Here is a 25,611-nt window from a genome sequence, read left to right as displayed (position 1 = left end):
TGGGCCATGAAGTAGCAGCTCTTAGGATGGCTGAATGCTACAGCTACTACCCCTTCACACTTACCCACATATTATCCAATGAAATTTACAGTTTTATTGAGAATAGATTTAGAGAAGTAACTTCTTTCTCTTAAGTACACTGTGGTTCATGAAGTTACAAATACATTTATATCAAACAAACTTGCAATGGGCAAACTCCTCAATATCTCACTGGTCACTCCTAGGAAGCTTTTGTGTTTATTGTCGTTAGGTGCCATCAAGTCGGTACTGACTCACAGCGCTCTTATGCACAGCAGAATGAAACACTATTGTTGCCACGCTTGAGCCCACTGATGCTAACACTTTGCCAATCCATCTCACTGGGGGTCTTCCTCTTTTTCTCTGACCCTCCACCCTACCAAACATGAGATCCTTCTCCAGAGACTGGTTCCTCCTGACAATATGTCCGAAGTATAAAAGACAAAGTTTGCCCATCCTGGCCTCCAAGGAGCACTCTGGCTGCACTTCTTCTATTGGTTCTTTTGGCACAACACAGATCTGTTGGTTCTTTTGGCAGCCCATGGCACTTTCAATATTCTCCTCCAATTCCATAACTCAAAAGCATCAATGCTTCTAAAATCTTCCTTATTCACTGTCCAGCTTTCACATGCATATGAGGTTATTGCAAATACGATGACATGGGTCAGTCACACCTTAGTCCTCAAGCTGACTTCTTTGCTCTTCAACACTTTAAAAAGGTCTTGTGCAGCAGATTTGCCTAATGCTATACGTCGTTTGATTTCTTGACTACTGCTTCCATGAGTGTTGATAAAACAATATCTTTGATATCCCACGTGAGTAAAGTTTTACTAAAGGTAATATAGAAATGGCTGCAAGCATACATTGTCAGATAACTTCCAGAGGTTCAAGCCAGATTCAGAAGAGGCCATGGAATGAGGGATATCATTGCTGATGTCTGATGGATCGTGACTGAAAGCAGAGAACACCAGAAAGATGTTTACTTGTGCTTTATTGACTACACAAAGGCTTTTGATTGTGTGGATCATGACAAACAATGGACAACATTGCAAAGTATGAGTATTCCTGAACACTTAATTGTGTTCATGAGGAATCTGTACATGGATCAAGAGGCAGTTGTTCCAACAACAACAGAATATGCGAACACTGAATGGTTTAAAATAAAGAAAGGTGTGTGACAGGGTTGTATTCTTTTACCATACTTAGTCAACCTGTAGGCTGAAAAAATAATCCGAGAAGTGGGATTATATAAGAAAAATGTGGCATTAGGATTGAAGGAAGACTCCTTAGCAACCTGTGATATGAAGATGATACAGCCTTGCTTGCTGAAAGTGAAGAGAACTTAAAATATTTACTGATGAAGATCAAAGTGCACAGCCTTTGGTATGGATTGCATATCAATGTCAAGAAAACAAAAATCCTCATCATTGGACCAATAAACAACATTGTTATCAATGGAGAAATTATTGGAGTTGTCAAGGACTTCATTCTTCTTGGATCAACTATCAGCACTCATGGAAGCAGCTTTTGTATAGCTGGATACAAAATAAATTATCAAAAATATATTATCACATCCTAGCTGGTAGCGTAGTGGTTACGACTCGGGCTGCGAACCTTAAGGTCAGCGGTTCGAAACTACCAGCCGCTCCATGGGAGAAAGATAAGGCTTTCTACTCCCGTAAAGATTTACACCCTCGGAAACCCTGTACAGGGTCGCTATGGGTCGGAACTGACTCGACGGCACTTAACAACAACAACAATACATCTATGGCCAAATGATTTAATTAGTGGACTAAATTAAGTGTACTAAATTTAGTGGACTAAATCAAGAAAGATTAGTCGTTTGCCTGTTTGTTTTGACAAATGCTGGCACAAGTACATCCCCACATGCAAAAGAATAAACTTAAAACTATAAATTATGCCAAACAGGAAAACAACTGTATATTATGCAAGTACTATGCATATTATATGGTTTTACACATTGCACAAAACCCTCCACCACAGCATTATTTTCTAAAATGTGCTATAGTACTATTTTTTTCCAAGTTGATAACTACAGTTTCAGTTTTTCTTTCTTTCTTTCTTTCTGTTCAATGGATTTAATATGAAATCTTCATCTAAGCACTCATTGACCTGGAGGTTTGAAAATTCTCATCAGCCTTCTCTTGAGTTTCTAAAGCCGGCTGTTTTCTGGCAGGATTCTTTCTCTGTTCTTCAATTATCAAGAAATCACTTTTCTACCCTAGAATCAAGGAGCTCTGGTAGTGTGGTGGTGGTTATGTGCCGTGTAGTCGGTTCTGACTCATAGTGACCCTGTAGTGGTTACTAATTGGGCTGCTAACCTCAGGGTCAGCAGTTCGAAACTACCAGCTGTTCCATGGGAGAAAGATGAGGCTTTCTGCTCTAATAAAGATTTATAGCCTCAGAGACCCTGTACAGGGTTGCTATGAGTCAGAATCGACTCCATGACACATTACCACCACCTTAGAATCACCATGGAAACTACTCACAAACCAGCAGGTTGGAGAGGCCACTCAGAGAGGTAAGGACTGTGTCTTGCAGCCATTCTACCCCATCATAGGCTGGCTGGCTGGCTCCTGTTTTCTTGGGGCTCTTTAATTTGCCTACATATATGCTGCAGGGTGGGCATGAAAGCTAAAGCTATATGCTGTGATTGTTATGTGCCATCGAGTTGTTTCTAACCCATAGCGACCCTGAATAGGGTTTCCTAGGAGCAGCTGGTGAGCTAGTTCAAACCAACTTTGCTTCCTAGTGCATTAACCCGGCGTGCCATATGTATTTCACACTCAGTAAGACAGGAATATGAATGGAACTTTATTTATCTGAAACACTGTATATGTAGCTAATCTTTTTTTATAGAAAGGTAATCTATCATGAAGTATAATGCTGTTTGTGATATATATTATCCATACACCTACAAGGGAAAAGTTAATACAACTATGTATGCACCAACCACTAAAGCACCAGCCACAAAGTCTATGATAATGAAACTGAATAATTCTACCAATTTCTTCAATCTGAAATTGATCAAGCATACAATCAACATGCATTGATAATTACTGGTGATTGGAATGCAAAACTTAGAAACAAAAAGGAAGAATGAGTAGTTGAAAAATCTGGTCTGAAATGTTGCTGTAGATGGCATGATAGAATTTTGCCATACCAATGACTTATTTATTGCAAGTAGCTTCTTTCATCAACATAAATAGTAACTATACATGTGGACCTCACTGGAGGGAATACACAGAAATCAAAATCTGCTAGTTCTGTGGAAGAGATGACGAAGAAGCTCAATATCAGTAGAAACAAGACCAAGGTACAACTGTGGAATAGACTATCAATTGCTCATAAGCAAGTTCAGACTGAAGATGAAGAAATTTTTTTTAATTCCACCAGAACTAAAATACAATCATGAATATACATCTCAGCTGTGTTATGTGAACATCTCAAGAAGAGAGTTGATGAATTAGACACTAACTGTTGAAAAACCAAAGAATTGTGTGGTGACATCAAGAACATCATATATGTAAAAAGCAAAAGGCAATTTAAGCCACAGTAAAGGAAGAACAAGTAAAGTAGATGTCAGAAAAGACTCTAAATCTTGCTTTTAAAGTTAGAGAAGCCAGGCAATAGTAAGAAATGATGATATAAAAGAACTGAAAGGAAATTTCAAAGTCTAATATCAATGAAATATGCAAAAATCTTGAGTTCAAAAACCAAAAGGAAAGAACATGTTCTCATGCTGCAAGAACTGAAGAAAATTTCAAACCTTGACCTGCAATATTGAAGGATTCAATGGAGTCCTGGTGTGGCACTGAGGGTTAGTGCAGTGGACTGCAAGGTCACATTAAACTGCAAGGTTGGTGATTCAAGCTTACCAGCTGATCCTCAGAAACCTTATACAGGGTTGATATGAGTCAGTACCGACTCTATGGCACTTAACAACAACAGTGGGTAAAATATTAAATGTTACATGAAGAATTAAAAGAAATTGGAAGGAATACACAGAGTCAATGTACAAAAAAAAAAAAGTTAATGTTCAACCTCTTCAAGAGTTACATATAATGAATAAATCATGATATTCAGGGAAAAGACTCAAACTGTGCAGAAATCATTGGCAAAAAACAAGGTTACAGGAATTGAATGGAAAACAAATTGAAATGTTTCAATGAACTGACATAGAGCTAGAGGCTCTACACCAAGAAATTTGGAAAATAGCTACCTTGCCAACTGATTGGAAGAGATTATATCTGTGCTCATTCCAAAGAAATATGACCCAAGGAATTTGGAAATAATCAAACAATGTCATTAATATTACATACAAGCTCAATTTTGCTGAAGATAATTCCAAAAGAGTTGCAGCAGTGCTTTGACAGGAAGCTGCCAACAATCCAAGCTGGATTCAGAAGAGGATACAGAACAAGGGATATCAAATGAATCTTGGCTAAAACAGAGAATATCCAACCCCCCAAAAAATTTTTACTTCTGCTTTATTGACTGTACAAAGGCATTCTACTGTGTGTTTCATAACAAACAGTGTATAACAGTACAAAAAGTTATACAGTGTATAACAATACAAAAAGATATTCCAGAATACCTAAGTGTGCTCATGAGTTATCCAGACAGAACCAGGGGCTACTGAATGAAAGTGTTGGTATAGAGGCTATTTCTATGTTTTGCCTAATTTTCTTTACTCCATTATTTCCTATCACATATTCACTTGCTATGATGCAGGTGTGGAGTCCTGGTATGGCACTGTAAGATAAGCACTGGACTGCAAAACCCAAGGTCAGCAGTTCAAACCCACCAGTTGCTCCTTGGAAACCCTATACAGGATAATTGTGACTCGGAACTGGTTCAAGGGCACTTAACAGCAACAATAATGCCAGTTAAAATCAATGTTAGAAGAAAAACAGAATTAATTGAATAAAACAAGCAGTGAATAAGATCTTTCAAACCAAAGTTGCCGTCTCCTCAGTCTCCATAGATAGAATGGAAGTCATTAAAAAAAAAAAAAAAAAAAAAAAAAATATATATATATATATATATATATATTGCTGTTAAGAATATACCTAGCAAAAATCCACTAATTGTACTATTTCTAACTGTATTCTCTGAGTGCAACCATTCTAGACCTCCTTTTCTAAGTTTTTTTCTTCCATATTAATATATCATCAGCAGTCCCTAAGTGTTCTGTTCTAATCTTCTGATTTGCTGCTGTCATTTTGGTTCCACGTAAATTGTTTTGTTTACTTTTTTAAAGAAATTTCAAATAAGTTGCTATAATTACAGGTGGTAGAGAATAACAAAATCAAAGAGAATCTTTGACAGGATTCTGTACTAGGTTTACCCTGACCACACAGCTAAGATAGGAATAACAGAGAAAAACTAAACAGATAAGAAAAACTAAATATGATTTATTTTTCTTCTTTACAAAAGTTTATTTTTAAATGTACAATAGGCTCCAGGACAACACTTCATTCTAACTACAGGTTTTAAGATAAGTTTTATCAGAGAATCCAAATGTTTTAACAGGAATGGGATCAAAGCTCACCATCACCTCAGTCATGAAGAATTGCCTATTTTTTGCCACATTTTTTAAACTCCACCTACAGCTAGGGGCCCTTTCTTCCACAGGTCTTCACTTTCAGCTCCTTTAACTTTTTATGTTATTTGTTGTTGTTGTTGTTCCTTGAAAGCCTTATCTTCCTTGTCCATTTCCTTGTTCTCTTCCTTGTGTTATCTCAGGGACTTCTTTTTTACCTCATTCAGAACCTAACATGCTACCTAGATACTCTTAAAAGAGTATAATGCACAAAGCAGACATTTTTACTAGTTAATCTGAGCTATTCTTTGGTTTGAGAAGACTTCAGAGGATAGTTTTAGTTTAAAGTTTAAACATTATTTCAGACAATACTTTAAAAAAAAATTATCTAGCCCGCTTGGATCAAAAAGTCAGAAGTGCATGAGAATTTGAAATTCGGTTCTGCATTTTCCCCTTTTGATCACGATTCTTGTATAGAATCTTTGACCAAAATATTCAATAATGGTAGCTAGTTGCCATTCAGTCTCCTGTCAAATGGGACAGTTGTTCATGGAAGCAATTAGGTACATATTCCACATATTTGTCCTATTCTTGCTATCCTTTCTTTGTTTCTCCAGACATATAGGAACTAATTGTTGTGCTTTGGATAAGGACTCAAATTCTGAAGACCCTAGCACTATGCAACAAACTAGGAAGTGAAACAGAAGTATGAAATATGTTAGTACACCAATTAAATGGTATTTCCCATGATACAATGACTCTACCTACAAACCAAGAAATTAAATCTCAGGAGATTTTTGGATATATATAAGCAGACTCAGCAGTTATTATTTTGATGTTGTTATAAATATATTTATCACACAACTTTTACCAATTTAAATTTTAAAGGTGTACAACTTGTTGACAGCAATTGTGTTTAGCAATTGTGCAAATCTACCTTTAGTCAATATTATGTATATAAAGTCTTTAAATGTTATGAATTTTATTCAAGGCATACTTTTTCCACATCTGTATTATTTCAACATTTTTGTGCTCAGAGTGTTCATAAATATCTCTACTACAGAAATATATAAAACACATTAAATGAGAGATGAAATATGCAATACTATTTGAACTATTCCCTTAAGTAAGCGGCCCTCACAGTTTTCACTCAAACATAACTAGCACTCACCCACATGCACATACACAAAATCACTCCATAATGTCACACAGTCACATACAAATATACTCACATTATGATCATGAAGATCATCCTGAATGAATTACACTTGAAATAACTGTAAGACATCATTAAAAGCAATGTTTTTTTCATGTCTGTAGATTCCTGTGTTTGTTTATCCTTCACTCTGAAGTTCCTTTTGACCTTTGTCTGCTTACTGATAACCTATTTAATTTAAAATCTGCAACAAAAATGCCATCCCTGAGTGCCTATTCATTAAAATTTAATTATTGCATTCTCTCTGCTTCCATATCAGGTTTTTACCCAACTCTGCATTTATCACATGATTCAGTTGGTTTTGTAATGTAGGTAGATGTTTGCATGTTGGATTTTAGTACTCTTAGGAGGTACAGTTCTTCTCTTTTATACATTTCAATAACTCTAATGAAATATAATCATAGGAAAGAGAAAATTTAGGAAGCTAAAAAGAATAAATCACTCTGTTAATCTAGTTACTGCCCTTTGGGAGCATTGTTGTTCTTGTTAAGTGTTGTTGAGTCATTTCCAACTCATAGCAACCTTGTATAGGGTTTTCAAAGAGTGCCTGGTGAGTCTGAGCCACCAACCTTGCAGTTAAAACTGACTTTGCAGTCCAGCACATTAATCCACAGCATGAAAAGCTATTGCCAAGAATGGGTATTCCAGAACACTTAATTGCGATTATGTGGAACCTGCACATAAATCAAGAAGCAGTCATTCAAGCAGAAAAAGGGGACAATAAATGGTTTAAAATCAAGAAAGTTATGCACCAGTGTTGTATTCTTTCACCATATTTATTCAATCTGTATGCTGAGCAAATAATGTGAGATGCTGGATTATGTGAAGAAGAACATGATTTGGGATATGCCACTTTATAAGATACACACACACACACACCCGCCTCACTTTCTGATTTTCTTGCTTAACAAATCAATCTTAAAAAGTATTAGGCATAACAAAGCAAGGAGAAGTATATAGCAAGTTAAGTGGATGGAATTATAAAACAATACAATACAAGGACTACTATCATAGCTTCAGTGGGGTTAGAACCATATCCACATTGGGTGTTAGAGAACTCAAGTTGGGTAATGGGTGTTGATGTTAATTGCAGTTGAGTTGGTTCTGACTCATAGTGACCCTGTATAGGGGAGTGGATGGTGAACTTGAACCACAGACCTTTCAGTTAAAACCCACCTTGCAATCCAGCACATTAACAAGCAGTGCCATACCATGGGTAAGTGAGTTATAAGGTCAGTGCCTGAGTGTGGTGAGGTAAGTGTCTGAGAGTGGAAGGGAGAGGCAAAAATGATGGGAGATTAGTTACATATAAGATATTTGAACAAAGATGAATCTAGAACAAACATGTGTTTTAAGCATAATAGGAGTCAGATTTTCAGTTATAAATATGGAAAAGGAAAACTAACTAGAATAATTACTATACATCTATTTGTATAGATAGATAGATAGATAGATAGATAGATAGATAGATAGATAGATAGATAGATATAAGAACTTTGGTGGCACAATGATTAGTAGTACTCACTACTAATCAGAGTCCTGATGTCGTGCTGTGGGCTAATGCACTGGACTACAAACTAGGTTTTTACCACAAAGTTGCTGGTTCAAGCTCATCAGCTGCTCCTTGGAAACAGGGTAGCTATGGGTCAGAACCAACTTGATGGCACTTAACAATGAAAACAACTAATCAGAAGTCAGGGGTTTGGTCCTACTAATTCATCTTATGAAAGAAAGACGGAACAATCTGCTTCATTACAGATTTGTCATTGTTAATTGCCATCGAGTCAGTTCTAATTCATAGTGACCCTGAGTGGTCCAGTGCTTATCCTATATCACCATGCCAGGACTCCAAAATCATGGTTTGTTGATGGCGATTGGTGGTTTTGTGCCAATGAGTCAGTTTCTACTGATAGTGACCCTGTACAGTATTTCGAAGGTTGTAAATCCCTACAGGAGCAAATGACTTCATCTTTCTTTTCTAGAGTACTGGAAGATTTGAACTGCTGACCTTGTGGTTGCGTAACTCACTACACTATTTCCACATGGATTAAAGGCTTATTTCTACACAGAGTAAAGGCATGGAAATCCTATAATGAAGGTCTACTCTAGGTTTTTTATAACTCTTATATGGAGCTCTAGTAGCATAGTGTTATGAATCGGGCTGCTAACCTCAAGGTCAACAGTTCTAAACTACCAATGGTTCTGCAAGAGAAAGATGAGGCGTTCTGCTCCCTTAAAGATTTACAGCCTCAGAAACTTTGTGCGGGTCACTATGAGTCAGAACCGACTCCACAGTACTTAACAACAACAACAACCACATAGGTTCACAATGTACCAGAATCTAATTGACAGTGCATGAGTTTGCATTTTGAATTGGGTTATATATAAGTGTCCTGGTGTGGTGCTGTGGAATAAATCATTGACCACTGGATTGCAAGATTAGTTTAAACCATAAGATGGGTGCTTGAAATTAACGAGCTGCTCTTTGAAAACACTATATATGACCGCTATGAATCAGAAACAACTTGAAGGCACTTAACAACAGCAACAATAACATATATACACATATACAATAACATATACACACACACACATATATATGTATGTTGTTAAGTGGCATCTACAAAATATATATGATGTGGCACTGTGGGTTAACACGCTGGATTGCAAAGTCAGTTTGAACTGCAAGGTCGGTGGTTCAAACTCAGCAACAGCTTCATGAAAACTCTATAAGGATCGCTATGAGTGGGAATGCACTCAATGGCATTTAAAAATAACAACAACTTAATATATATTAAGTGCCACACATAGCAAGGTTGTTGTTGTAGTTGTTAAGTGCCATCGAATTGCTACTGACTCATAGCGACCCTGTGCACAAAACAACGAAAAACTGCCCAGTCCTGGGTCAACCTAACAACCATTGCGTCCATTGATGCTGCCAATTTGCTATTCCATCTCTCTGGGGATCTTCCTCTTTTTCACTGAACTTCTACCTTATCAAACATGATATCCTTCTCCAGTGACTGGTCCCTTCTGATAATGTGTCCAGAGTATGAGAGACAAAGTTTGGACAACCTGGCCCCCAAGGAGCACTCTGGCTGCACTTCTTCCAACACATATCTGTTGGTATTTTGGGCAGTCCATGGTACTTTCAATATTCTCCAACACCATAACTCAAAACATCAATTCTTCTACAGTCTTCCTTATTCACTGTACAGATTTTTCATGCATATGAGATTATTGAAAATACCATGGCTTGGATCAGTCACATCTTAGTCCTCAAGCTGACATCTTTGCTCTTTAACGCTTTAAAAAGGTCTTGTGCAACAGATTTGCCTAATGCAATACATCATTTGATTTCTTAACTTCTGTTTCCATGAGTGTTGATGGTTGATCCAAGAAGAATGACAATTTCATTATTTTCTCCAATGTTAAGAATGGTATTTATTGGTCCAGTGGTGAGGATTTCTATTTCTTGACATTGAGATGCAATCCATACCAAAGGCTGTGGTCTTTGATCTTCATCACTATGTATTTTAAGTCTTCTTCACTTTCAGCAAGCAAGGTTGTATCATCTACATATCACAGATTGTTAATGAGTCTTCCTCAAATCCTGATGATACATTTTTCTTCATATTACCCACCTTCTCATACAGGTTGAATAAGTATGGTGAAAGAATGCAACCCTGTCCGACACCTTTCTTAATTTGAAACCATTCAGAAGAATTGATGCATTTGAGTTATGGTGTTGGAGAATATTGAAAGTACCATGGATTGCCAAAAATGCCAACAGCTATGTGTTGGAAGAAGTGCAGCCAGAGTGCTCCTTGGGGGCCAGGATGGCCAAACTTTGTCTCTCATACTTTGAACACATTATCAGAAGGGACCAGTCACTGGAGAAGGATATCATGTTTGGTAAGATGGTGGGTCAGAGAAAAAGAGGAAGATTCCCAGTGAGATAGATTGGCAAAATGGCAGCATCAATGGGCAGAAGCGTGGCAACAATTGTGAGGTTGGCCGAGGACTGGGCAGTTTTTCTCAGAGGGTCGCTATGAGTCAGTACTGACTTGATGGCAGCTAACTACAACAGTTGATTCTGATCCATAATGACCCTTTTTAAAGTTTCTGAGGAGCAGCTAGAGAGGTTGAACCACCGATTTTGAGGTTCATACCAACTTTGCTGTCCAGTGCGCATCCTAGGGTGCCTTACCAAAACACTCTATTCTCTCTCTCTGTCTCTCTGTCTTTGTCTCTCTGTCTTTGTCTCTCTCTCTCTCTCTACATATATATATACATATATCTGATAGCGTAATGGTTACGAATCAGGCTGTGAACTGCAAGGTCAGCAGTGTGAAACTACCAGCTGTTACGCAAGAGAAAGATGAGGTTTTCTGCTCCCATAAAGATTTACAGCCTCAGAAACCCTGTACAGGGTTGCTATGAGTCGGAACTGACTCCACGGCACATAACAACAACATGTATATATACATATGCTGTAACCCAACACAATCCCAGCAGTATACATAATGCCTAGATTTTAGTTATAAATATTAAGACCAGAGCTGATTGGAGAAATAACTGATTTCAGGGCTTGCTTGGAGAAAGCACAAAATAAGCCTGGAATGTCTTATGTCAGAAAGTAAAATGCTCAAGAAATGATATGATGAACAGGCCAAAAATACACAGAATTTAGCATGCAGGAATCCCACTGGCAATATCTGGTACAACTTGAGCATCAAAAGTAATAATGATGGTAATAGATTATAACACAATGAATAAAATGGGAAAGCACAAATTCCCAATGATATACAGTATTTAAATTATATATTATTTATTCATTAGCAGAATAAGTTTGAAAGCACTGAACCACAAAATACTTGCTAATTACAAAAAAAAAAAAAAAAAAAAAATGTGAACGCGTGACATGAATAGCCAGAAACCTGGGGGACACCAAGGTGAGCATCAAGAGAAATGAGACACACCAAAATCAGGTGTTGGTATTTAGATTGCAGAGGGTTGTTGTTGGTAGGTGCCATCAAGTCGATACGGACTCAAAGCGACCCTATGCACAATAGAATGAAACACTTCTCAGTCCTGCACCAACCTCACAATGGTTACTACATTTGAGCCCATTGTTGCTTCCACGGTGCCAATCCATCTAGTTGGGTTTCTTCCTATTTTTTCACCCCTCCATTTTACAAAACATGAAATCCTTCTCCAGGAACTTCTTGCAGAGGGTGCATATCATGATTTCTCTGGTTTTCTTGTCAAAACTGCATTACCTTAATACAATCATAAGCACATATCAGATAGCTTGAATTTGAGGGACATTCTACAAAATGACTAACCTGTAATCTGTAAGAATTCCAAGCTTATAAAGACAAAGAAAGGCTAAGGAACTATTTCACATTGAAGTGAATGAAAGAGACATGGCTACTGAAAAGCAATGTGCAACGCTGAATAGATCTTTTCTTTAAATGACACTTAGGACAATTGGAGAAACTTGAATGGCATTTTTGAATTAGATGACAGTAACTTGTCAGTCTGGGAGTCCTGGTGTTGGTTAATACACTAGTCTGCAAAGCTGTTTAAACTGCAAGTTCAGGGGTTCAAGCTCACCAGATACTCCTCAGAAACCCTATAATGGGTTGCAATGGGTGAGTATCAACTCAACGGGATTTAACAACAACAAAAGTATGTCAGTGCAAATGCTGTGATTTTGATAATTCTGTCATTATTCTGCATGGAAATTTCACTTTTAAAGGAAAAATAGACTATCTAGAGGTCATATTTTCCATCTACTGATCCTTCATCTTTGTTCCCAACCTTTGCATTCCAATCACCAGTAATGATCAGTACATCTTGATTGCATATTTGATCAATTAAGAATGAAGAAATTGTTAGAATTCTTCTATTTAATCCTTACTAGCTTTAGTGGTTGGTGCATAAATTTGAATAATAGTGGTATTAACTGATCATCCCTGTAGGCACATGGATATTATCCTATCACAGACAGGTTTATACCTCATAACTGATCTGGATATGTTCTTTTTGACAATGATTGTAACACTATTCCTCTTCAATTTGTCATGCCTGACATAGTAAACCATGTGGTTGTCAGATTGAAAATAACCAATGTCAGTCTGTTTCAGCTCACTAATGCCTAAGAAATCGATGTTATATGTTCCATTTCATTTTTGACAATTTCCAATTTTCCTAGATTCAGAATTCATGCATTCCATGTTCTGATTATTAACGGGTATTTATGTCTGTTTCTCCTCATTTTGAGTTTTACCTCATCAGCAAATGAAGGTCCTATGGACTTTACTCCCACGGGATTTACTCCATTTGCTTCATCTCAGTCAACTCTACTTGAGGAGGCAGTTCTTCCCTAGTCACATTTTGATGCCTTCCAACCTTAAGTGCTCATTTTCCTGCACTATATCTTATAGTATTTCTCTGCTATTCATAAGGTTTTCAGTGACTAAATATTCAGAAGTAGTTTGTTACTCCTTCTTCCTAGTCTGTGTCTGTCAGGAATCTCATCTGAAACCTGTCCACCATGGGTGAGTGACCCTGCTGGTATTTAAAATATCCATGGCATAGCTTCCAGAATCACAGTAACTCACAAGCCACCACAGGGTGATTTAAAATACCATAACTTTGAAATAATATATTTCTAAATCTCATGCATAGATTTTTAAATTTATTTAAAATACTCTTTATTTTGTTGTTGTTGTTGTTAAGTGCCGTCGAGTCGGTTCCGACCCATAGCGACCCTGTACAGGGTTTCCGAGGGTGTAAATCTTTACGGGAGTAGAAAGCCTCATCTTTCTCCCGTGGAGCGGCTGGTAGTTTCGAACCGCTGACCTTAAGGTTCGCAGCCCGATTCGTAACCACTACGCTACCAGAGCTCCTTACTTTATAGTTATAATTATTTCATCAACTTTATTAGGGTCTGATATAAGATAACCAGAGTAATTTCAAATAACAGAGTACTGATATGGCACTGTAGGATAAGCACTGGGCCACAATGTTGGTTGAAATCACAGAGTTGGCAGTTCAAAATCACAAGATGCTCCTCAGAAACACTTGAAAGCATCATTATGAATCAGGAGTCCTGATGTGGCACTAAATCCAAGGAGTCCTGTTGTAGCACTGCAGGAAAATGCACTGGATCACAGCGTTGGTTGAAACCACAAAATTGAAAGTCCAAAATCAAAAGATGTTCCTCAGAAATACTTGAAAGCATTGTTATGAATCAGAACCAACTCTACAGTGCTTAACAATAACAACAGTAGTTAACCCCAAGATTAGTGGTTCAAAGCCCCAACCACTCTTAGGAAACCAAGTACAGGGTTTCTGTGAGTCAGAACATAGCAACAATAATGGTATTAAACTTAAAGTAATAAGATCAGTTGGACACCATTAATGGCAATGAAACGAATAAGAATTCTGTGAGAGAATGTCTTAGGGTCTTTCATTGCTATTTCAAACCTCACATGATTCAGTTTGAACATTATGTGCATAATTTAGCATGAATGATATAACTACATTTAACACACATTCAGCTAGTAAATACTCCACTAGAATTGTTTAGATTTCTTTGATATCACTTAATGCTTGGAAAAATTTTTTTTCCAAATTTTAGTTTGTTTGGACAAACATGAGTTGTGATACATTCCATATCAAATAACGCTTTGCCACCAATCCTCTTTAAATCATAGATACTTGTTCACCCAGATTCAGATTTATCAGCTTTCAAATTTATTATTTGAATTAAATGAACATTAATTTCAAAGATATTTCTCATGAGAATTGTGCTGAATGTGGTCTTTGAAAAAAATTTGGCACCTACAAAAACTAACAGACTTGGTAATCAGAATATATTATCTTTCCATTGATTAAAGCTGACTCATTACATGCAAAGTTAAATAGAAATTACACTCAAAGTTCACTCATGTTCCATTTAAATAACAGCTCTGTTTTCATTACGGTTTTCAAAGATTCCATGGCTTAGTCATATTTATGTTACCTACTGGTTATGTCAGCTTGAGGACTAAGGTGCGCCTGACCCAAGCCATGGTATTTTCAATAACCTCATATGCATGCGAAAACTGGACAGTGAATAAAGAAGACTGTAGAAGAATTGATGCTTTTGTGTTATGGTGTTGGAGGAGAATATTGAAAGTGCCATGGGCTGCCAAAAGAACCAATAGATTCATTTTGGAAGAAGTGCAGCCAGAGTGTTTCTTGGAGGTCAAGATGGCCAAACTTTATCTCTCATACTTTGGACATATTTTCAGGAGGGACCAGTCGCTGGAGAAGGATATCATGTTTGGTAAGGTGGCGGTCAGAGAAAAAGAGGAAGACCGCTAACAAGATGGATTGGCAATATGGCAGAATCAATGGAATCAAGAGTGGCAACAATAGTGAGGTTGGCCTAGGACCGGGCAGTGCTTCGTTGTTTTGTGCATAGGGTTGCTATGAGTCAGTACCGACTGATGGCACCTAACAACAACAACAATTGGTAATGCCATTAAACTGAGTTCACTATCTCAAATACCTACAAGAATATTTGAATTGAACTCATCACTTCATTAGTACAAAGTGTCTGGTGTGGAGCTGGGGCAAACTGCAAAGCAGTTTGAACTGCAAAGCAGTTTGAACTGCAACTAGCTGCTCCTCAGAAATCCTATACAGGGTCGCTGTGGATCAGAACCGACTGTGCAGCACTTAACAACAGCATCTCTATGTTCAGGGTTAAGGGTCATTGCTTCTTTAAAATCTAAACCAATCTTACAAATTCCTTCATCAATCTTTATTTGAATCTAAGATCTGGGTAAATATTATTCAACTTTTCAGTAAATATCCAGTCATGCTAATGAACCCAACAGGGAATCTTTGAAGGTCACTCAATTTTTATAGCTCCTTTCAAATTTTGCTGTGGCCTAAGGCAAACAGGGAGGAGTCCTGATGTGGCGCTGTGGGTTAATGCACCAGACTGCAAAGCCGTTTGAACTGCAAGGTCGGCAGTTCAAGCTCATTAGCTGATCCTCGGAAACCCTATACAGGGTCGTTATGGGTCGGAACTGACTCGACAGTATTTCACGACAACAACAAGAAGGCAAACAGGGAGGAAGCCTATCTTAATTGATTGTTGCTGTTGTTGTTATTAGGTGCCATCGAGTCCGTATGACTCATAGTGACCCTATGCACAACAGAACGAAACACTGCCCAGTCCTGGGCCAACCTCACAATTGTTGCCACGCTTGAGATCATGGATGCTGCCATTTTGCCAATCCATCTCGCTGGGGATCTTCCTCTTTTTCTCTGACCCTCTACCTTACCAAACATGATATCCTTCTCCAGTGACTACAACAAAACTTTAACTGAATAATTCCCACAGAAATTTACTACATGTATTCATTTAAACATGGAGTCCAGTTGTGGCACTATGGGTTAATACACAAAATTATAAAGTCAGTTTGAACCGAAAGGTCAGCGGTTCAAGCTCATCAGTTGTTACTTGGAACCCTATGTTGTTGTTGTGAAGTGCCGTGGAGTCGGTTTTGACCCATAACAACCCTGTATAGGGTTTCCAAGGAGCGGCTGGTGAATTAAGCTGCCGACCTTGCAGTTCAAACGGTTTTGCAATCTGACGCATTAATCCACAGCACCACACCCTATATAGGGTCACTACGAGTTGGAACTGACTCGACAACTCTTAACAACAACATACATACATATATACATAGATAATATATAAACTAGAGGTATAATGTTTCATAAATTTGAATATATATATATATTTCATTGTACATTGAGCAACCAAAATTTTGATCATTTAAGCTTTTTGAACTTCTTTAAATCAAATTCCAGATTTTAAACTGTTTCCCCTGAATATGGGAGAAGCAACTAAAATATTATCATATGTATAAAGAAATGGAATTCATAATAAATATTCAAACATGAAACTGTACATGATGTTCCATAACAAAGTCTTCAAATTAATCTCTGCAGAAAAAAAAAATGTAATTTGCAAAAGAATAAAAATATGTACATGAATCATTGATATTTTGTTACATAATCTGTTAACAAAACTTCTGTCTGTTTAGAAAAGAAGTGCTGTTTGTTAGCTAGTAGCTAACATAATATAAATTTGTTCTACTTCTGCATCATCATTTTTGTTGTTATTAAGTGCCATCAAGTCAGTTTTAACTCATAGAGGCTCTGTATAGGGTTTCTGAGAAGTGGTAGGTAAGTTCGAACCACTGATCTTTCTGGATCAAGCCACCCTTGCAATCTAGTGCTTATCCTACAGCACCACAGCAAGGCTCGTTTGGATGTATTACCCATATTTTGCCTTTCTGATACATTTAATTAAATTCCTTAGCAATGATGTATTAACTATTTAGAATACTGGTATATTAGATTAAGTATTTTATACTAAGAAATTTTCCTGCTTTTCATATAATGATTTAACTATGTATCTATACAGGAGTAATAATGTATATGAGCACATGACAGGTAGACATAGACATGGCACCTGACAAGTATCCTACAGAATTAATTCAGTATTACATAATGCCACTCTTGTTACAAAGTAATATTCATTCTTGAATCTCTGTTTAAAATGGTTTTTAGACATCAAAACATCCTCAGTAATTATCACCATCTTGGTTAATATGCATTGACTATCTATGTAAACCTGACATTTTAAATGTCATCACAAATTATCCTTTGATGTAGACATTATCTTTCTTATTTAACAGATACTGTCTAAATTGTCATCTTAGATAAATAAAAAAAATTCCCAAAGGATACAGTTAATATGACTGTTTAATGCTGATCAACTTCTGAAGGTATTATTCATGTCAGAAACCTTTCATTCCATTACTCCTTCCCTTTTCACCTTTATCCTTAGTAAAAATATAGTAGTAATATAGTAACTTAGTATTAATATGCTAACTTATTTTAACAGTACAGCTATCAGCATCGGAAGGTAATATAATGATGTTCTACTAAGTGGTACTTCTGTGTACTTGGAAAACTGTGACATATGTCCAGAGGTATCTTTCTAATAAGTTTAACATAGTTTTGAAATATGTTAAAGGATGTATATACACATATATATGTAAAATAGTTGTGATGTACAATAGCTGTATAAAATACTTATGAAATGTTTGAATGGGTGTGTATATAAAGAAGAAGAGAGTGAAAAGGCAAAGAGGAATATTCTGATTGACACTATTTCCCTGATTTTATTTTTTAAATATATTTTGCATATTAGTCTGTAACTGCTAATGCTTAGCATTCTACACAGTATGTGAGAAATGAATTTTTTTAAAAATTAAAGGAACATCTTAAAAAAAAAAAAATCATGGTTGGTATAGCTGTTATCACTATCATTAGGCTCAAGCCAAATGAAGATAGTAAACTTATCATAAGGGCTATGAAGGACAGAGAAATATTCATAATTCGATAGCACCTTTGCTGTCTGAAAGCATAAGATAATGGGTTTCCTGAAATCTGAAATTTTATTAATAGTTTACAGCATTCTCTACTTAAGCAACAGTTGTCTACACTCCACCAAAATTATTTTTAAAAATTTATCTAAAATATTTCATCACCTACAGGTTAATGTCTAAATGATTTAATGTGATGAATGCATGTTTAGGATCCTTCCTCTACCAGTATTTCATCATTTTATTTCCTGTTACTTTCATCACCTTTGCTAAACTAATTAATGTTCTTGAAAGGCAATAATTTTCATTCTAGAATGCATCTGTTTTTGCTACATTCTTCACCTAGGATATGCCCTAGTCCCAAGTCCTTCTCAGAACATGTATTTGGTCTACACTAAATCATCTTTGAGGACCTTTGAGTTTTGAGAAAGGTGAACCAAAATACATGCACATTTCTCAACAATTTATTTTCTGACAATCTCTTTTCTATATTCTAGTTCCATGATTATTATTTTAATCACTGCTACTTCAAAGTTGGATCTACAATTTCCCTCAAGTAAAACAGATCGTTTTTTAAAATTCCACAAGGATATTTATTGGTGAACAGCTTAATATTGTACCTCCTTAGTAATTACTCAGGAGTCCTGATGTGGTGCTGTAGGATAAGCATTCGATCTCAAGGTTGGTTTGAGCCACAAAGTAAGGAGTACAAACTCAACAGCTGCTCCTTGGAAACCCTACATAGGGTCACTATGAGTCAGAATTGACTTGACAGCACTTAAAGTAACAACAGTAATTATTCAAAATCCTTAAAAAGAAACAAGGAATTTTGCGTCAGTCTTTCCACATTCCTTATTGTCTTTGTCTTTTTTTATGTTTGCTTTCCCCTCTAGATTTTCAAATTATGATCTCTTCTAAAATAAAAGAAATTCATTCCACTCTGGATTTTACTACTAAATACATGCCTCCTAGTCATTGTTGTTGTTAAGTGCCGTTGAGTCGGTTCCGACCCATAGCGACCCTGTACAGGGTTTCCGAGGGTGTAAATCCTTACGGGAGTAGAAAGCCTCATCTTTCTCCCATGGAGCGGCTGGTAGTTTCAAACCGCTGACCTTAAGGTTCGCAGCCCGATTCGTAACCACTATGCTACCAGAGCTCCTAGTCATTAGAATCCACCATTTGTCTGTCAGTTTTCTGTACTGTGGTAGCATGCATGTTGCTATGATGTGGGAAGCTATGCCGCCAGTATGTAAGATACCAGTAAGGTATACTCAGGTTTACAGGTTCCAGCTGAGCTTCCAGACTAACACAGAAAAGAAAGTAGGAGAGGCAAATTACTTCTGAATGTTTTGCCACTAAAACGCTTATGAATAGCAGTGGAATACTTTCAGATAGCACCAGATATTGAGTAATGAAACATAATGCATATCACAATAATATTGTCTGATATAGTACACAAAGTTGAGTGCCTCAGGTTGGAAGACACTCAAAATATGACTACGGGAAGACTGCCTCCTCAAATTAGAATTGGCTGTGATGATGTGAGTAGAGTGAAGCTTTCAGCACCTCCATTTTCTGACGAGGCACAACTCAAAATAGGAGAAACAATTGTAACATCTATTAATTACTGTAACATGGATTGTATGAAACATAAACTAGGAAACTGGAAGTTGTCAAAAATGTAATGGAATGCATAAACATCAATATCCTAGGGATTAGTGAGCTTCAATGACCATTTTGAATCACATAATCATATCGTTTGGTATGCCAAGAATGACAAAATATAGAGGAATATCACTACATTCATCATCAAAAAGAGCATTTCAAGATTTAGCATGAAGTATAATGCTGTCTGTGATAGGGTAATATCTATATGCCAACAAGGAAGAGCAGTTAATATCACTTTTATTTAAATTTGTGGACAAACTACTAAAGCCAGTGATGATGAAATTAAATAAGTCCACCAATTTCTTAAGTCTGAAACTGATTGATCATGCAATCAAATGTATTACTGGTGATTGGAATGCAAAGGTTGGAAATATGGGAGATGGATCAATAGTTGAAAATTTGGCCGTGGTGATAGAGACAATGCTGGAGATGGCTTGATAGAATTTTGTAAGACCAATGACTTATTCATTTTAAATACCATTTTTATACAGCACAGCAGATGAGTATAATGAACATAAATCTCAGCACATGGAATACACAGAAATCAAATTCACTACATCTGTGAAAAGAGATGGTGGAAAAGCTCCATGTAGTCATACATTACCAGGCCAGGATCATACTGTAGAACAGAACATCAATTGCTTGTGTGCAAGTTCAGGCTGAATATAAAGAAAATTTTAAAAAGTCCATGAAAGACATTTGACCTTCAACATATCCCAACTGAATTTAGAGACTGTATGAAGAGTACATTGGATGCACTAGACACAAATGGCCAAACATCAGAAAAGTATGGGACAACAAAAAGAACATCATACAGGAAGAAAACAAAAGGTCATGAAGAAGACAAGAGACGGAAAACACCAAAATGGATGTCAGAAGAGACTTTGAAACTTACTTTCCAGTGTAGAGATGCTAAAACAAATGGAAGAAAGGAGGAAGTAAAAGAACTGAACAGAATATTTCAAAGGGAAGATTTATTAGTCAAAGTAAAGTATTATGAAATGTACAAAGATCTGGAGTTAGAAAACAATTTCTCAAGCTGAATGAACTGAAGAAAAATTCAAACCTCGAATTGCAATATTGAAGGGTTCTATGGGCAAAATGGACTCTAGTGTGGCACTGTGGATAAAACACTGGACTGCAAGGCCAGTTTGAACCACAAGGTCGATGGTTCAAACTCACCAGCCACTTTTTGTAAACCTATACAGGGTCGCTATGGGTCAGAATCAACTCAACGGCACTTAACAATATCAACAAGTACAAAATATTGAATGATGCAGGTAACATCAAAAAAAGATGGAAGGGATGTACAGTCACTGTACCAAAGAGAAATGGCTGATTTTCAACCATTTCACAAGATAGAATGTGATCAAGAGCCAACAGTACTGAAGGAAGAAGTCCAAGGTACACTGAAGGCATTGGAGAGTAACAATACTCCAGGTATGGATGGCTTGCAAATTGCAGTCTTTCAGCACACTGATCCAACACTAGAGGTATTCACTCATCTCTGGCAAGACAATTGGAAAACACCTACTTGATCAACTAATTGGAAGCCATCCATATTTCTTCTCATTCCAAAAAGAGGTGACTCAATGGAATATGGAAATCATCAGGCAATGTCATTAATATCACAGGCAAGTAAAATTTTGCTAGCGATACTTCAAAAATGGCTGCAGCAGTACACTGAGAGGGAAATGCCAGAAGTTCAAGTAAGATTCAGAGAAGGATGTAGATTCAGGGATATCAATGCTGATGTCATATGGATCTTGGCTGAAAGGAGAGAATATAGAAAGGTGTTTACCTGGACTTTAATGGCTATGAAAGGCTTTCGACTGTGTGGATCATGACATGTTATGGGCAATTTTGTGGAGAATGAATATTGTAGAGCACTTAATTATACTCATGAAGAATCTGTACAGAGACCTAAAGGCAGTCATTAGAACTGAACAAGGTGACTTTGAGTGCTTTAAATTAGGAAAGGTGGTGTAATAGAGTTGTATTCTTTCACCATACTTATTTAGTCTTTATATTGAGCAGATAATCTGAGAAGCTGAAATGTGGAATCTGGGTTGGAGAAAGACTCATTAACTACATGTGATATGTAGATGATGCAACCTAGATTACAGAAGGTAAAGAGGACTTAAAATACTATCTGATGAATCTGAATGACTATCCACCACTCCTCTTTCAGTTTGTCCTTCTAAGGTGACTTGTGTGTTGAAGCTATGCTAGGGGTATTTTAAATAACAACAGGGTCACCCAAGGTGGACAGGTTTCAGCTGAGCTTCCAGATGAAGACAGAGTAGGAAGAAGGAGAGACAGACTACTGTCGAATATTTAGCCACTGAAAATTTTATGAATAGCAGTGGAACACTGTCAGCACCAGATTATTGAATATTAAAACACGATGAAAAGTACCAGAATTTTGTAATATATAGTGCCAGAAGATGAACACTTCAGGTTGGAAGGTACTCCAAATGCAACTGGGAAATAGCTGCCTTCTCAAAGTAGAGTTGACCATGGTGACACAAATGGAGCAAAACCCTCTCGATCTTCATTTGCTGATGGGGCACAATTCAAAATGAACAGAAACAGCTGTAAAAATCAACTGATAATCAGAACATGGAATGTACAAAGTAGGCATATAGGAAAATTGGAAATTGTCCAAAATGAAATGGAATGTATAAACATTGATATCCTAGGCACTAGTTAACTGAAATGGACTAATATTGGTCATTTTTAATCTGACCATCACATTGTTTACAATGCCTGAAATGACAAATTGAAGATGAATGGCATCACATTCATTATCAAAAAGAACATATGATCACTCATGAAGTACAATGCTGTCTGTGAAAGGATAATATCCATACACCTACACGGAATAATATGACTATTATTCAAATTTATACACCAACTACTAAAGTCAGTGCTGATGAAATTGAAGAATTCTACCAATTTTTTCAGTTTGAAATTGATCAAACATGTAATCAAGATGTATTGGTAACTACTAGCGATTGAAATGCAAAAGTTGGAAACAAAGAGGAAGGAACAGTATTTGGAAAATATGGCCTTGGTAATAGGAACGATGTTGGGAGATTGTGTTTCTTGTAGACATGCTTGTAATTATCTTTATATAAGTCTTTTGTTTATCTAGTTTATCATTTTGGTGGTTTTTGTAAATTGTGTTGCTTTCCTAATTTCTTTTTCAGAGTTGTTATTATTAGTATGGAGGAATACAACTGATTTTTGTTTATTGATCTTGTACCCTGCCACTTTGCTGAATCTTACAATGAGTTCCAGTAGTTTTTTGGCTGACTGTGATTTTCAAAGTACAGGATCATATCATCTACAAATAGAAAGAGTTTTACTTCTTCTTTGCCAATGTGGACACCTTTAATTTTCCTATCTTGTCTGATAGCTCCAGCGAAGACTTCTATGGAATACAAGTGGTGATCAAAGGCATCCTTTACTGGTTCCTGTTCACAAAGGGGAAACTTTCAGTTTCTCTCCATTAAGAGAATTGTTGGCTTTTGGTTTTGATATATGTTCTTAATTATGTTGAGGGATTTTCCTTCAATTCCTACTTTGTTAAGTATTTTTAGCAAGAATGGTTGTTGGATTTTGTCAAATGACTTTTCTGCATCAATCCATATAATCATGCGGTTCTTTTCCTTTGTTTTATTTACATGGTGAATTGCATTGACTATTTTTCTAACATTGAGCCATCCTTGTATCCTTGATATGAATCCCACTTGGTCATGATGCATTATTTTTTTTGATGTGTTGCTGAATTCTATTGTCTAGGATTTGTTGAGAATTTTTGCATCTATGTTCATGAGGGATTATGGTCTATAATTTTCTTTCTTAGTGATGTCCTGCCCTGGTTTTGGTATGAGGGTTATGCTTGCTTTATAAAATATATTAGGAGTATCTCCCATCCTCCTGACTGCTAGTTTTCTGTTAATAAAGCCTGGATTGGATCTCTTCCTATCTCTATGGTTGACTACAGAAGCATCAACTCATTTCATTTGGCAACATTTCTGATGATCATGAAGGGGCCTTATGGACTTCCCAGGTCTGCTTCATCCCCTACAGGTAACCCGCACCCCTTCCATCCTGAAGATGGTGTCCTGCTCAAAACATGGAAATATGGACCTGACTCCTAGTTAGAGGAGAAGTGGACTGAGTCTGGAAGATCTTGTTGACCACCTCCACTGCTCTTAACCTCGTGGGCTTCAAGACTTAGGCTCATCACACAGGAGTCAAGAAAAATCATGGACAACAATGAGCTGTGAAGTCTTCCTTTGAACTCAAGCTATGATTAAATCTGTGTTAAGCTTCTTTCTCCTACTATGGGTTGGACACTCAGATCTATTCCCCTATCATCGGTATGAAAGTATTTATATATACCTGGGCAAGCATGCAATGAATGCGACTGATTTCTGTTTGAAGGGGGATTGTATGTTGAACAATGCTTTATTTCCTGTCTTATTGGAATTAGTACTAACAAAACACAGTGCCAGCAGGATAGTTCTTCCTCTGTGGAACTGAGGTCTGTACCTACATCTCTGCTAACTCTACTGGGCTGGGGTGGGGAAAGGAGAGGCCCTATACATTTGGAAGACTCACCACCTTCCTATCCTAGAGACAGGACCTGACAGGGTAGACCTCATCACTTGACTTCCTTATCAACTTTCATCTGTTCAGTCCAGCTGAGCATGTGACCCAACCCCTTTTTGTAATGCTTGCTATGGTCCTGACCCAAAGTGTGAAAATCACCAGACTTGCCTGTACAATGGTAAGACCCTTAATGTCACCTCCCAGACAATCATTGCCCTAAGTATAAGGGCTTCTTTACAGCAAATAATGAAAGTTAGTTGTATTTGTTGCTTAATATAAAGTGGCTACTCATGTTAATAGTGAGGGTCAAAGTTTGTATGCATTGGGAATTTTTTTGTATGTCTACAGTAAATTATTACTGTATTCAATGTGCACCTTATTATATTGCCCTTTGTAAAACCTGTTGTTTTTCATGACCTAAACTTCATTCTTTAAATCCAAGAAATACTTCCTGGGACCAAAGTAACTATTTTCATTTGAAGCAGATTTCAATAGAAATGAAAACAAAAAATAAGAGTGGGGAATGTTAGTGTGGATGTACCGACCTAGACAAAATGGAGTCTTAGTCAGTAGGCCTCAAATTGGACACTGCATATGAGGAAGTTTAATAATTAGTTGACATGATCTTATGGTCATAGGAGAAAAGGACAAGGACATAGGATGTGCTTAAACCCACCCAGATAGTTAACTTAGGAATTAAGCAGCTGAGTCCCTAAAGGTAGACTGTTTGAGAAAGTTTGCTGATTTATTGTTTCTTTTCCACTGAAGGTAGAATATGGAAAGTGCCATGGGCTGCCAAAAGGACCAACAGATCTATGTTGGGAGAAGTGCAGCCAGAGTGCTCTTTGGAGGCCAGGATGACCAAACTTCATCTCTTACACTTTGGGACATATTGTTAGGAGGGACCAGTCACTGGAGGAGGATATCATGTTTAGTAATGTGGAGGGTCTCACCACTCCTCTGTCAGTTTGTCATACTGTGGTGGCTTGTGAGTTGCTGTGATTCTGGAAGCTATGCCACCAGTATTTTAAATACCAGCAGGGTCACCCATG

The sequence above is a fragment of the Chrysochloris asiatica genome, unplaced genomic scaffold (assembly GCF_000296735.1).
Source record: "Chrysochloris asiatica unplaced genomic scaffold, ChrAsi1.0 scaffold00058, whole genome shotgun sequence".
Classification (NCBI taxonomy): Eukaryota; Metazoa; Chordata; class Mammalia; order Afrosoricida; family Chrysochloridae; genus Chrysochloris; species Chrysochloris asiatica.
This window is presented reverse-complemented; position numbering follows the sequence as displayed.